Raw genomic sequence first — 13760 nt, 5'->3', positions numbered from 1 at the left:
AGAAGATTTCCATTTCAAAGTTCTTGAACTCTGTCCCATTGTCACTTCTGATGAATTTAACTTATTTACTCATGACGTTCTCAACTTTTGTAATTAGATTCTTCACCATTTGAGCCGTCTCATCTTTCGTTTTCAGAAAATATACCCACGAATATCGCGAGTAGTCATCAGTGATCACCAAGCAGTAAGAGGTACCTCCTAGACTTTGTACATTCACGGGACCGAAGAGATCCATATGAAGTAGTTCTAGAGTACCGGCAATTGAGTTAATCTTCTTGGTGAGATGGGTTTTCTTGTGTTGCTTTCCCTTCTTGCATGCTATACATTTGTCTTCAAAGTTAAAACTTTTTAAGGGAACGCCCGTCACAAGCCCATTCTTGACAATGAAGTTCATCTTCCGAAGATGAATATGTCCCATTCTCCTGTGCCATAATTCTGATTCTGATTCGCTTGCTTTTGTCATTAAACAGGATTCTCCAGTGGCCATTTCAGTAGACCTCATATCCATCACATATGTATTCGTTTCACGTGGAGCTTTCATCACTATCCATTCGTCTGGTATTTGAAAACCAGGCTTTAATACGATCGCTTCATTCTTTGTGAAATGGACAGTGTAATCTTTATCACAAATCTGCGACACACTCAGCAGATTGTGCTTTAATTCCTCCACAAAATTTACATTCTCAAGTGTCATTCTCCCATTCGACACAGTTCCTCTACCAGTAATCCTACCACCGCTCTCACCAGCAAAACTAACTCTTGCTCCCTGAACAGGTTTTAAATCTTGCAACAAGTGTTTGTTGCCCGTCATGTGCCGGGAACAGCCGCTATCTACAATCCAAAGATTGTTGGCAGCCCTGTTCAACTGTTCCTGCACAATAAAACAAAGAGTTAGAATCTTGGGACCCAAGACCAATTGGTCTTGGATCGATACGTCCCGTACCCTGGCTTTCTCAAGTTAGCATCAGGATAATTTCTGTAAGTCCTGTTAGGGAATCTCCCTGCAGATTGAGTGTAATGCCTTCCAAACCTTTGAGAACTGAAAGTGTTATATCTTGAGGTTTGGTTGTAAAACTGAGGTTGGTTTTTATGAAAACTTGAATTCGTTACATTTTGGCATTTTTTAAAGTTTTCATTTTTAGCAGTAACAAAATGATGCTTATACTCAGTTTTATTTGGCTTCACACCTCTGAATCTCGGCTCCAGAGGGCAATCTGCAACTAAATGCCCTAATTTGTTACATCTAAAGCAACACCGACTCTCCATTTTCTTGTCAAATGTTGGTTTGGATGTAGAGGCAGTGTTACCAGCCGTTCGTCTCACATAAGGTGGGACGTACGGATTGAGTGGAGAACTCTTTTTAGAAACTTTATTTTTATCTCCATCGGTGGGTAACCCTACCTTCTCTTTTGTCTGACCAGATTCGGACAACTTATCCGAATCCGATGAGACTGGACTTGAAACAGAAATATTCACATTAGAAACAGGCGAACTTGTTTCGCCACAGCTAACACTTGGTTTTACACTTGTAATCTTGATTGGAGTTGTCTGAGGAACTTCGAAATCAACAGATTTCTGAACACTCGGATTATAAGTATAGTTGTGGTTAAAGGGTGGTGGAACTTCATTATATCCGATTCCTCCCCTCTTTGCAGAGGTACCTGGATCACTCACGAGGTGATCAAGGATGGCCGAGGAATTCCGGAACTGTTCAAGTTTGCGGTTCAGTTCCACCACCTTCACCTGGTGGTCAGCAATCTGTTTATCTCGATCAGCAATCAATTTTGTTTTTTTCTCTAAAACTTCATAACTAAGATCAATTATTTCAATTTTCTCAGCAAGTTTAATTTTTAAGCTTTGAATGTCTTTTTCACATGCTTTTATTTTAATTTTATAACTCGTTTCTCTTGCTTTCGTAAAATGGTGATCTTCTTTAATAGTTTTAAAGTCAGCATCTAAACGGACATACTGATCAGTTATCGTTTTAAGTTGCTCAGACAAATTCTCACAACTAGTACAAATATTCTTAGTACTTACCTCGGAGCGATTATCCTTGTCATCTGCCATGAAAGCTGTTTCTTCTTCAGTAGCTTTCTCAATTCCATCAACCTTCTCACATTCTTTAACTTCAGCCTCAGCCATGTTCGCTTGCTCACCAGAACCACTTGAATGCGAGTTCCAGTTGTACTCACCTGCTTCTCTGGTCAACATGGCGTTAATCTCTCTGTTAACTCCAGAGTGTTGTGTAGGCCGACCTTGTCCTCGTTCAACCCTCTCATTTCTGCATTCCTTGGCAAAGTGCCCGTACTGTTGACAATTATAGCACCTTACCTTGGATTTGTCGAACCCGGGCCTACCACCAACAAACTTTCTCCCAGTTTTGTTCATAAACCGTTTTACACGCCTCACAATCATTGCCATTTGCCATTGCAAATTCATCTCCTCCAGATCATCAGCATCGATCTGGTCGTAATCCTCATCAAGAGCAGCAGGGTCCACAATCTTCCCCTGGATGTAGTTTTCATAGGAAGCAATAAATGATGCATAGACTGCAAACTGCTCTTCAGCAGATTTTACACTCATAGGCATCTTGGAATAATTATTGCTTGAGGCATTTGCAGAAAAACCACTTGAGGATGCTTGAGGCTTTGAAGTACTTGATCCTCCAGCAACGAAACAGACATCACCATTCGAGTTTACAGAAACGTTTCCTTCATGAGAAGAGTCAGAACCTGACTCCCCTTTTGAGTAATAAGCAGCAGATTCAGGCCTCGAACTTGAGCCTGAGTTAACCTTTGCACCATACATACCAGGGTCTTGTATCTGATCTGTTGGTGTTTCTTTTCGAACCATATTAAGCTCATAAGTTCTGAGCTTGTTTACTGCCGTTTCAAGATCACAATTTGGAAAGTCTCTGTCTTCCCTCATAAGAACGGTGTACATTTCCCACTTCGGTGGGAGAGCATCGAGAAGCTTTTCAACGATCTCTTCTTCTCGGTAAGCAATTGAATAATTGCTAAGCTCTGTCATTAGATGATAGTATCTGGTGATAATATCATCCAGTGATTCATTCTTCAAAAATTTGAAGACGGAGAACTGGGTTTTTAAGAGTTTGATCTTTGATGCACGGATACCCACATTCCCCTCGAATCTATTTTCAAGAGCATCCCAAAGCTCTCTCGCAGAAGTGTACTTTCGGAACGTATGGAGAACCTCTTGAGGAAGTGCCATTGTTATCGCAGCATGGGCCTTGCTTTCGGCCTCGTACATTTTCTTTTCTTCGTCCTCCATTTTGCTGTACTTCTTAACCACATCGCGACCTTCGTATTGCGCAGTTGGAGGGATATATCCATCCTGGATGCACACCCACATTTTGGCATCCTGGTATTTGATGTATTGGATGAATCTGTCCTTCCATGCCACGAAGTCAGTTCCTTTCATCAGCCTCGGGGCCTTAGTGGCAGACCCCGCTTCTACTTCCATCTTGACCAAATCGGAGATGTTAATTGACGACATCCTTGCGAAAACCTGAAAAACCTGAAAATACAAAAAAAAATATTAAAACAGCTCAGTAGGCGAAGTTAAGAATAACTTCGCTTGAAAGTTAACTTCGCTGAAAAGAGAACTTCGCTGAGTTCTTAAATTCGCTAGACTTGGCGAAGTTAAAAATAACTTCGCTTAGAATGAGCGAACTTAGGAGGTAAGCGAACTTGGGTGGAAAGCGAAGTTGCGGATAACTTCGCTAAGGCGAACTTATGAGGTAAGCGAAGTTGTGGTTAACTTCGCTAAACCTTATATCTTCGCCGAAACCCTAATTCCAGTGACGGCAACTTCGCCTGAAGAATGGTAACTTCGCCCGAAGAACGGTAACTTCGCCCGATGAACAAGGAAACTGTTCAGATCTGTTTTCGTCAATCCAGCAGTTTCCGATCAATGTAATGGCTTGAAAATGACTGTCAAGCACGAGCAAAACTCAATCCCAACAAAAACACGTCCCGCGAATAGGTCAAACGAGACGTTTTCTACACCCGCGTGAAATCCCGAACCTCACAATCGAGCCGATGGCTCTGATACCAATTGTAGGTTCCTGTCGGATCGTACACGGGATGTCTCTAACAACGCAGGTGCGGAATCCCTGCGTAGATAGATACGAGTGTAGAGTATGTAGAGATCGAACACACAAGCAATAAACCAACCACGTTATATTGATAACAAAACACGTGACTCGAGGTCACTGTTACAGACTATGACACGTAACTCGGTTACTGAATAACTGAAACAAAACCCTAAACGACCAACACAAACTGTTTCGCTGAAACAGTATATAAACACGACAACTTCGCCACAGGCGAAGTTGTCAATAACTTCGCTGGTTCAACAAGTTCGCCATAGCGAACTTGTTGACAACTTCGCGTATTACACAAATAAACATAATCAAAACATAATTGCATTACAGACTCGATTACAAATGCTAGACTATGAACTACTGACACACATGTACCAACAAATGCGAGCTGCTTTTAACTTGTCGTTTTCACGACAAAGCAGCTCGACGCGCGGCTGCATCCGGGCCAGGAGAACCCGAAGCTCATTGGTTAGCCTACCCTCCTGGTAGCTAGCCATGGCTTCCCCCAACGCACCACTGGGAGCTGCGTGACGAGCCCACTCCACGCTATCCACAGGTGTGCGAAGGGTTATTCCTCGGCGGTGGTTCCATCGTGGAACATACACTTCATTGGAATCCGACACTGCAAAAAACAAAAAGCAGTTAGAAAAAGATGATATATATAAAAAAAATATATAGGCCAAAAGAACCCTACGCACCTATAGGGTCAATAACAGGCCGATAGCCGCCAAACCCATCACCTGAACCCAAGGGAAATCCGTCCAAGAGGTCAGGTAGATGAGAAGGAGGCAGAGGTTGGCGAGAAGCCCCATGCATACCTGAAGGATCGGCCGTCGTTGCCGATGACGGAGGAGGCATGGTGAAGGCCGCCGCGGTCGCCGCTGCGGAGTCCGCAGCAAAAGTAACCGCCGGCTCAGTGAAAGATGCAGTAAAAATGGCACTGACAGCCGGCGGTGATGACATCACAGCTGGAACAGTTGGCTCAATGGAATGAGCAACTGAACCAGCGGAAGCAGGCGCAGCCGCCTGGGTCGTCGCCTCAGGTAGACTGACCAAGCCTACCGTCATGGGCAGGGAGGTACTCCTCCCAGCTCCACCCTGGAATGCGTCAACATCCACGCCTGCGCAAAGAAGATAACTATTAATGATGGAAAACTATGAAGTTAAAAATAAAGTTTGTACTTACGGGTTTTCTTGAGCCTAAAAGTGCGGACAGGCGGGGATGAACCCGATGGAGCCGGCCTCTTCACGCCGCTCACCATTGTCATCCTGGGCTCTCCGGAGGTGACAGTCGTCGCAACCTCCGGAGCGGTGGTCTTATCACCACCGGGGTTCCCCGCCACCTCCTCGCTCTCGGTCTCTGAGTCAGACCGAGGCACCGGATCGGCAGTGGAGACCACCTTCTCCTTCCCCTTCCCGCCGGCAGCCTTCTTCTTCCGCACCAACGGTGGACCATCTGCGGATTCCTCATCAGAACATAAGATTAGAGGAATTCCAGCAGAGGTTTCAACATTGAGGGGTCGAGGGTTGAATAGCGCCTTACCTGGCCGCCTGGCGCTCAGGATCTCGTGGCCTAGCGGGTAGACCTCCACGAACCGATCCGCCGTTTGTTCTAGGATGGGCAACTCGTTCTCATCTAGAGCACGAGTACCCATCCGAGCGGGACTGTCAGCCTCCCGCGGATACAGGAGCGACTGCAAGTCGTTCCCCTCTGAAATAAACAGGAAAGAAGTTAGAAGAGATTCTAAATCAACAAAAAGAAACAGAGCATACCGTAAGGAACAGAGTTCAAACCGTATTCGAGGACGATCGGGATCTTTCGCGCATCCGCATCCTTCCACACCCGGCTCATCCCGAGCATCACCATCCCGGACTCCGCAAACCGGTAAACTGGAGATTGGACCCGGGATATCTTCGAGAACCATTCCGCCTCCTAGTAGTTGGAGGCGTGAAGGCTTGGGAGTGCTTGCCCATTCTTAAATTTCATGGCAAGGGGGATGGCGCGAGCGGAGATGTAGAAGAACTCCCGCTTTCACGAACGAAGACTGCGCTCGGTTGCGCAAATCTTCAAACCCTTGATTCGGGTTATCAGCGTATACCACCCCTGGATGCACCTCCAAGAGTAGAAGGTCATCAGGCGGTCGACGAAGGGCTCAATGCCCAGAATCCGGCACACCCACTCGAAGTGGCGAATCTTCGCGATCGCCATCGGGTGCACCTCGGTCAGGTGCACACCGTGCCTCTCTAGGACACGGTAAACAAACTTTGTCAATGGGAACCTAAGATTCCCATAAACAAAGAATGCAGCATATACCCCGATCTTGCCTCTGGGGGCATCATACACCGTCTGATGGGGTTCAGGAAACTCAGGCTCGAGAGACACGAGCATGAACTTCCTGACGATGTACTGATACAGATCGACAGGCAGAGCACACTCGCACTCGCCAGCAGTACTCTTGTCATTGGCGAACACCCCAGCCTCCTGGGCTGTAGCTTCGAGATCGTGAGAAGACATCTTGCAGATGAAAGAAGAAAACGATTTCGAGAGAATGCTCGACTGAAAAGTTGAGTATTCGCCGGAAATCGTTTTGAAGATGAAGAGAAAAGTGAAAGTGTGGATTACAAAGAACCCTCTCCCCCTTTATATACTAATCGCAATTAATGCGATGAATTTAATGCGGAAGAGAGAGAAATCGAAGGTGCAATGAAACTATGACACGTGGCCAAAAGCAAGCTGGCAACAGCTGTTGAAAGGACGCGTACCATTAATTTCGCGGCCACGCCCGAAAAATTGCGCCCACGCGCCTGAAAAAGCGTCTGGAATGACCATGTACTGTCACGTCACCATAACTTCCTGCACGTCCTGACACAGTCAGAAGAAACCGTCGCACGACGTTTCAGAGGTTTGGACTGTTCTTATCCTTTCACCAACTCTTCGAATTTCAAAAAAATTCAAAAAGATTCAAAAATAAGCGGGAGAATACCCCTTACCTTGGCAACCAAGTAACTATAAGACGGGTGCGGGTACAGTGTTAAGGCAAAACCCTTCACATACTTAGCACCCGCAGGGAATTGACGCCAGGAATACCTTGGAAATAAAGTAACCGTAGGACGAGTGCGGGTACAGTGTTAAGGCAAAACCCTTCACATACCTAGCGCCCCGCAGGGAATTGAAACCAAGAAGGATCTTCTGGGCAATGCTTGCGGAAACGGGAATAACATCCCCGCATAGCGGGAACGTCGAGAACTACATTGTTTGAAGCTCCAAGATGGAATTGGTGGTTTTAACATAATTGATCACTATGTTCAAAACTACCAAAACCTCATGGAGAATCCACACAAGTGGGACTCAACACTCCTGACTTGCGAGGAGGTTACAGACCTACCCGCATCATACCCAAAGATCAAGCAGGAAAGTCGGGAATTTCTGCAAGTGACAAGGACTTCCGCGGGAAGAATCCCATGGAAAACCTTAAAACTAAACCCTTTTCAAAACCCTTGGCTTAAGTCCAAAAGTTCACCTCACTTTATTAAACATTCATGAGAAGAACATTGGACTGGGGGGACTTGAAGAGGTAGGTCCCAGCAGAGCCCAGTTGGACCCGCAAGACTCACCTTGAAGAGAGACGTCTGCGCAGAAACCAACTGGATCCGCAGGACCCACCATGCTCAGAGACGTGACGTCCTTACGCGCAGTACGCAAGCTGTTCCCGCAGGAAATGCCTCCCAATGAAGTACTCTGCCTGTTCCCGCAGTTGCGGATACAAGCCATCAGGGAAGGCCACCCGCGCAGCAAGGCTACACGCTCAAGGCACTTAGCTCTCAATAATTCAGTTGTCACCTGAAGGAATGAGCAAAGCCGGGAGCAATCCCGCACAAAGGCGGGAGGGGGAATACTCCCGCCCAAATAAGCCAGTCCGTACGATACGGGAAGATCTTCTATACTGTACCTGACGAGGTATGGGCAAAAGATCTGACCAAAGATACGACAGCTTATTGACAACAGTATGGCGAGCAGCATGCTCTTGTACTGTATGTCACTATTAGCCGCTGCCTACTCACCAACTCCTGTCATACCACGTGCATAGCCGGCAGTTGGTGGAAAAGGAATAGTACACAGCAGGCCTGGTCACTGTCAGCCGCTGCCTACCCACCAACTACCAGCATGGCACGTGCGTAGGCCACAGTTGGTAGAACAGGAATACTATTCAGCCGGCTATACCTTCTTGGAAACCTACCTTCGGCTATAAATACCCCAAATGGTATGATCATCTCACCTTATCATCTTATCATCATATACTATCTCGTATTACATAATATACCTGATATCTGCTCTAGCAATCTCTTAATATACATTTATATTCAAGAGCAATCTAGTCTGATTCTCACGCCGGAGGGTGGTCACAAGGAGGAACCCCCCCCCCCTTCTCAGTGACGAGCTTACGGTGTCTGTTTTGCAGGTTATCAGAAGAACCATCTTTTCCGGGTCTAACCCCTCGTGGGAAACATCTATCTAACCCCCAGGTTATCCGTAATCTGCCCGGGGTCACTTAGTGTTTCTTCAGATATTATGTGTTTTTTTAAAAGATGGAATATTAATGGTGCATGACTTAGAAGCCATGATGGTGAAACATGAACTTATGTTCAGAGGTGTAAAAAAGGGGTTTGGAACCGAATCCGGTTTGGAATGAAAACCGCCTTGAAAAGGAAAACTTGTTTAAAGTTAAACCGATTTTAAACCTCTATTTGAGGCATATTATTCACAAGTGATTTTTAGTGGATCTTGTGTATTGTCGATCAAACGATCAATATTTATGACGTAAAACAGAGAAATTTAAATACATGCACGTCGGATGGTTAGTGGTGTTTCAGAGGCGGACAGGTGAGTAACGGGTAAAAATTCAATAAAATATGTTACAAGAGTTAAAACTGTAAGTTTTTTAATTTCAAGTTATTTAATAGTTAATTAAAATGATTGCTCATAACAATGACATATAGTATTGCCATAATTAATTCAAATTATTAGTTTTTTTATTATATACGAGCATCTCCAACGTCTAGTACTGATGGTCTCTTTAGCTCCGGGTAGATGTGGCATGACGGCGTTTTTTGAGCTTGCAGTAGCGATTCTCTAAATTATAAACATGTTTGTATCATGAAGACTTGGAAGAAGTTTTGTATATTAACTATAACTAATTTCTTGAAATATTAAAATCCATTTTTTATTATCAGATTTTGGTTGAGCGTACAAAGCAGTTCGTTTAGCTATGAGAACATGATGAAATGATTGGTTACTTGTAGACAGCCTATATATATGTTGGAGAATGTTTCATGTCATTATGCTACACATAATTATGGGAAATGCTCAATAGTCTTTGGTTAATATATTTTTCAATTTTCAATTTTCAATTTTCAATAGGATGTTAGTGTTTCAATAAAAGACGAACCTATCGAATTAGTTATCGGTTTGGTTTCATGATCACAGTTTTACCTTTTCAAACCATGATTTTTTAATTTTTAATAAATTGTTGAAAGGTTTGGTTTATGTATTGGTTTTGAAACCACTCGGTATCAAACCAAGCCCCACAATCCACGTTACCATATAAATGTTAGAAAATTAGAAAACTAGTTACATGTTAGGTGTTGTTTGATTTTTAAGAGCTAAAATGTTTGCAGTCTGCGGACCACATCTGCAGACATCTGTAGCAGAATAGGTGGACCAAATCTCTGCAGTCTGTTTGTTTTTTAACGTCTGCAAACTGCTAAAATTATCCAACAATTAAAAATACATAAATATAATATTTATACAAAATAATACAAATTGTCCATAATTAAAAATAATAACATCAAAATACATCATCCAAGTTTAACATGTATGAGAATCGTTAGGCTCTTACAAACAATTTATAAAAAAAAAAGTTCCGACATTAATCTCGTAATCAAACTGTCAAGTCCCATAAGTGTAGCCGTTGTCGAGTCTTGTCAAATCTATATAAATAAACAAATAAATACATGTTAGAATAACCCAAACAACCTAAAATAACACGTATTAACACAAACAAAAACCAAACAACATGACGCAAACTAACCCAATCACAACTCAAACTATCCCAAACCCGATAATAAGAATAAACCAAACATTTTTTTAATTAATTCATGTAAGCCCGAAACCGTATAACCCGAACACGTTTTTTAATTATTATATATGAACGCAGGAACCGAACTACTTGAACACTTTTTTTTTTCATCATAACTAAACCCGAAAACCATATATTCAAACCCAAGCCCGAACAACAAACCCAACTTGATAGTTCAAACATATAATGTATCTAAAGACATAGAACAATCAATTACAACTCAATTAAGAATTAACAATCAATTAACAATAATTAAATTAACAAAATCCAATGAACAAATCAATTAACAAAAACCTAAAAAAAAAACTAATCAATTAACATATCTAATTAACAATTACTAAACCAGAAGAAGACGTCGGAGCAGGCGGGATGGTGACAGGATGGTCGGTGACGGGATGGTGTGCAGCGAGGTTGGTGGTCGGTGACAGGGTGGTGTGCAGCAGGGTTGGTGGTTGGCGACGTGGTGTGTAGCGGCGACGTGGTGTGCAGCGGCGACTGTGGAGGAGAGGAGGCGGCGCGGTGGAGGAGTGGAGGCGGCGATGGAAGAGTGGATGCGGCAGCGGTGGAGTGGTGGAGGAGAAGTTATTTGGGAGTCTCTGATGAATGAAGAAGAACTATGGAATAAAATGGGGTAGAAGATGTGAGAAGTAACAATACCAACACTTCTAGGAGAAGAGGGCGCGCAGACGTTTTTTAATGAAACGTCTTCGGGAAAACAAACACACTGCAGAGCCCAACGTCTGCGCGCCCTCTTCTCAGTGCAGACAAAAGAGATGGAGAAGTGTTTTTGAGGAAAAACAAACAGCACCTTAGTTTGTTACAACTTACGATACTACATGATGTGGGTTTTCTCCGTGTAAAATAAATATATATATATTCTTATTCAAAGTTGTCTTGGACTGGAAAAAAATTTTGGTTTCTAAGGAAAGACTAAGTAATTATTAGTATCTCATAAAAGATAAAATAAAGGTAGATTGAGATGGTTTGTGCATGTAAAGAGAAGACATGTAACGGCGCTGGTTAGAGCAATGGAGACCCCAATGTAGATGGGAGGAGTAGAGGTAGACCCAACTTTTTGAGGACATGGTCCATGATAGGACTCAGTGGAGACGTAAGATTAAAAGTAAGGATTTTTAGGGGATGACACTTTTGTGTGTTAGCTTGATCTCATGTGCTTAGGATGATAGGATCTTATAAATTTTAGATGGACTTCGTATGTGACTGCCTAATTGGCATGTCTTAGCTGAGTGTAGTGGGCGAGAGTTGGGGGCGAGAAAGGGCGACAAAGGGCTAGAACATCGACCCCGGGGGCGATATTTGGGCGAAAAGGGGCGGTGACGGGGTTTACTTGTTGCCGGGGTGGAGAAGAAAATAATATTATTATATTAATATGACCGTTGGTAAACGGTCAAATGTTTAAAAAAATAAAAAATTAAACAATATATATATATATACTAGACGGGTGCCCGGGTGATGCGGCGAGAAACCAAAATCCTAGTAATCATGTAACAATTACTGATGTTCAAAGTTCGTTTGAAATATTGAAAACGTTTAAACCAATCGCCACTTTTAATTAGCTGGTTTCTGAATGTACAAACCATATAAAACAGTTCGGTTTACAGTTTATACCAAAAATAGGCCATATAAAACCAGACCGGACTGTAAACTTATTATTGAAACTCAATGCGTGAAACCAAATCATTAGTAACGATTCAGTTTAAATTTTCGACGCTTTAGTTTTCGTTTTCAATGAAAAAAAATCAAACCAACGGTTTAGCTCACTATTTAACTTAGAAACCGTTAAAACTTAATTGTGACCGCCAATATGTAACATGTTAATTTTTTTAATTGAAAAAAACTATAGCAATACCATACCCAAATTAAAAACAATAAAATGTTCGTTTTATGGTGTATTTTTAAAAAAAATTTATTAACGTATGAAAAAGTTACAGCCGTTGGAAAATCGTTGGTGGAAAGTTGGTTACAATTAAAACAAAAAAGAATACATAGGTAAAGATGAAGGTTTAAAGTTGTAATAATTTTTTAAATTTACATAAGTTTAGTAAAGATGAGGGGGAAATGTTGTAACTTTTTTCATGTATATTTTCTAATGGACAAGTTTGTCCCTATCTTACATGCTATAGAAGATGTATCTTAAGCTTTACAAGTTGTGAATTACTTAAAATGTAGGTGTCTTAATTTGCCCATGTTTCATGTATTATATATAGTATAGATATAAACATAAACCTTTTTCTCCATTTCATACACAATTTATACCCAAATTCTTCAAAAAATTTAGCAAAATGAATCCTACAAACAACCCAAACCAACCGACACTCGTGGAAGTCGCCGCTACCATGAGAAATCATCAAAAAAACAAAAAAAATGCGTCGAGGAACTCAACGATGTCATGAACGAAACCAACAAACAACACGAAAAGATTGACCAAATGTTGGAATTGCGGGAATTGGGTGAAAAATACGAATCCCTCAAAGCGACCGGGTTACACGAAGAGGCCGCATTATTGCACCGACAACGAATTGAAAAAATACGCAAATATTATGGATATTAGTATGTTATTTAGTTATGTTTTTTTAATATTTTTAGTTATGTATTTTTTTTAATTTTAATGCATTATTAGTTATGTTTTTTTAATTTTTTCGTATTTCTTTTTAATTTTAATGCATTTTTATTTAATTATTTAAATAAATTGGTTTTTATTTAATTAGTTTAGTTATAAAAATAAAATAATAAAAAAACACACTGTGGGCCCCAATTGTAGCCCCTACACCATTACACCCTAAAAACAAATTTCCACTCTATGCTGACTGGGCGTCACGTATCACAATTCGTCCCCAATTGTAGCCCCTCCACTACACATGGCCTTATGTCAACTTGTATTATGTAATGATGTGCCAAAAGTCACCTGCTTCAAAAGTTGAGCCTTAAATCCTTTGGTTTCAATCTTTCATCAATTTGATTTTGAGATAAAAAGATTAACCTTCACTTACAATTTGCTTCAAGATTTGATCTAAAATCTAAAAACCGTCAAAACACAAATCTAAAACCCGTCAAAACCATACCGCAAACACCTTTGGCTTTGAAGAGTATGAATCCTATATTTAATCAAAGCTGTAAAGGGTCACAAATGGATATTTATAAAATTGTAAACTGCGTCACAAATGGATAAACATAAAATTTAAATGAGTCACAAATATACAGTTATAAAGTTGTAAGCAAGTTAAACAAATCACAAATAAGTTTAAGCTGAACTAACCATAAACATTTTAACTCTAATTTTAAACGAGTTAAGTACCGACATATTTACTTTTAGTCAACCTAAACATGATAGCTTATAACAGTTCCACCCAAACAGGACTAGTTGAACAGTTGAAACCCACACAAGACATCTACAAACGAGCTTAGAAATCACAATCTCTAACTGTCTATTTTTGCACCATATAAATAATTTCCCATATTACATTTCCATGACAAGA

General features: G+C 41.6%; 1 protein-coding gene across 1 annotated transcript in view; it reads right to left on the bottom strand.

Moving 5' to 3' along the window:
* Nucleotides 1-13760, bottom strand: part of LOC143553188 (uncharacterized) — a 233343-nt gene that overhangs the window by 216031 nt on the left and 3552 nt on the right. The gene's annotated exons all lie outside the window — the stretch shown is intronic.

This window comes from Bidens hawaiensis, unplaced genomic scaffold, assembly GCF_021521415.1.
Source record: "Bidens hawaiensis isolate Kalapana, Puna unplaced genomic scaffold, B.hawaiensis_p1.1 tig00001032_1, whole genome shotgun sequence".
NCBI classification, from domain to species: Eukaryota; Viridiplantae; Streptophyta; class Magnoliopsida; order Asterales; family Asteraceae; genus Bidens; species Bidens hawaiensis.
Note: the sequence above shows the minus strand (reverse complement) of the source record. Positions and strands in the feature narration are given on the sequence as shown.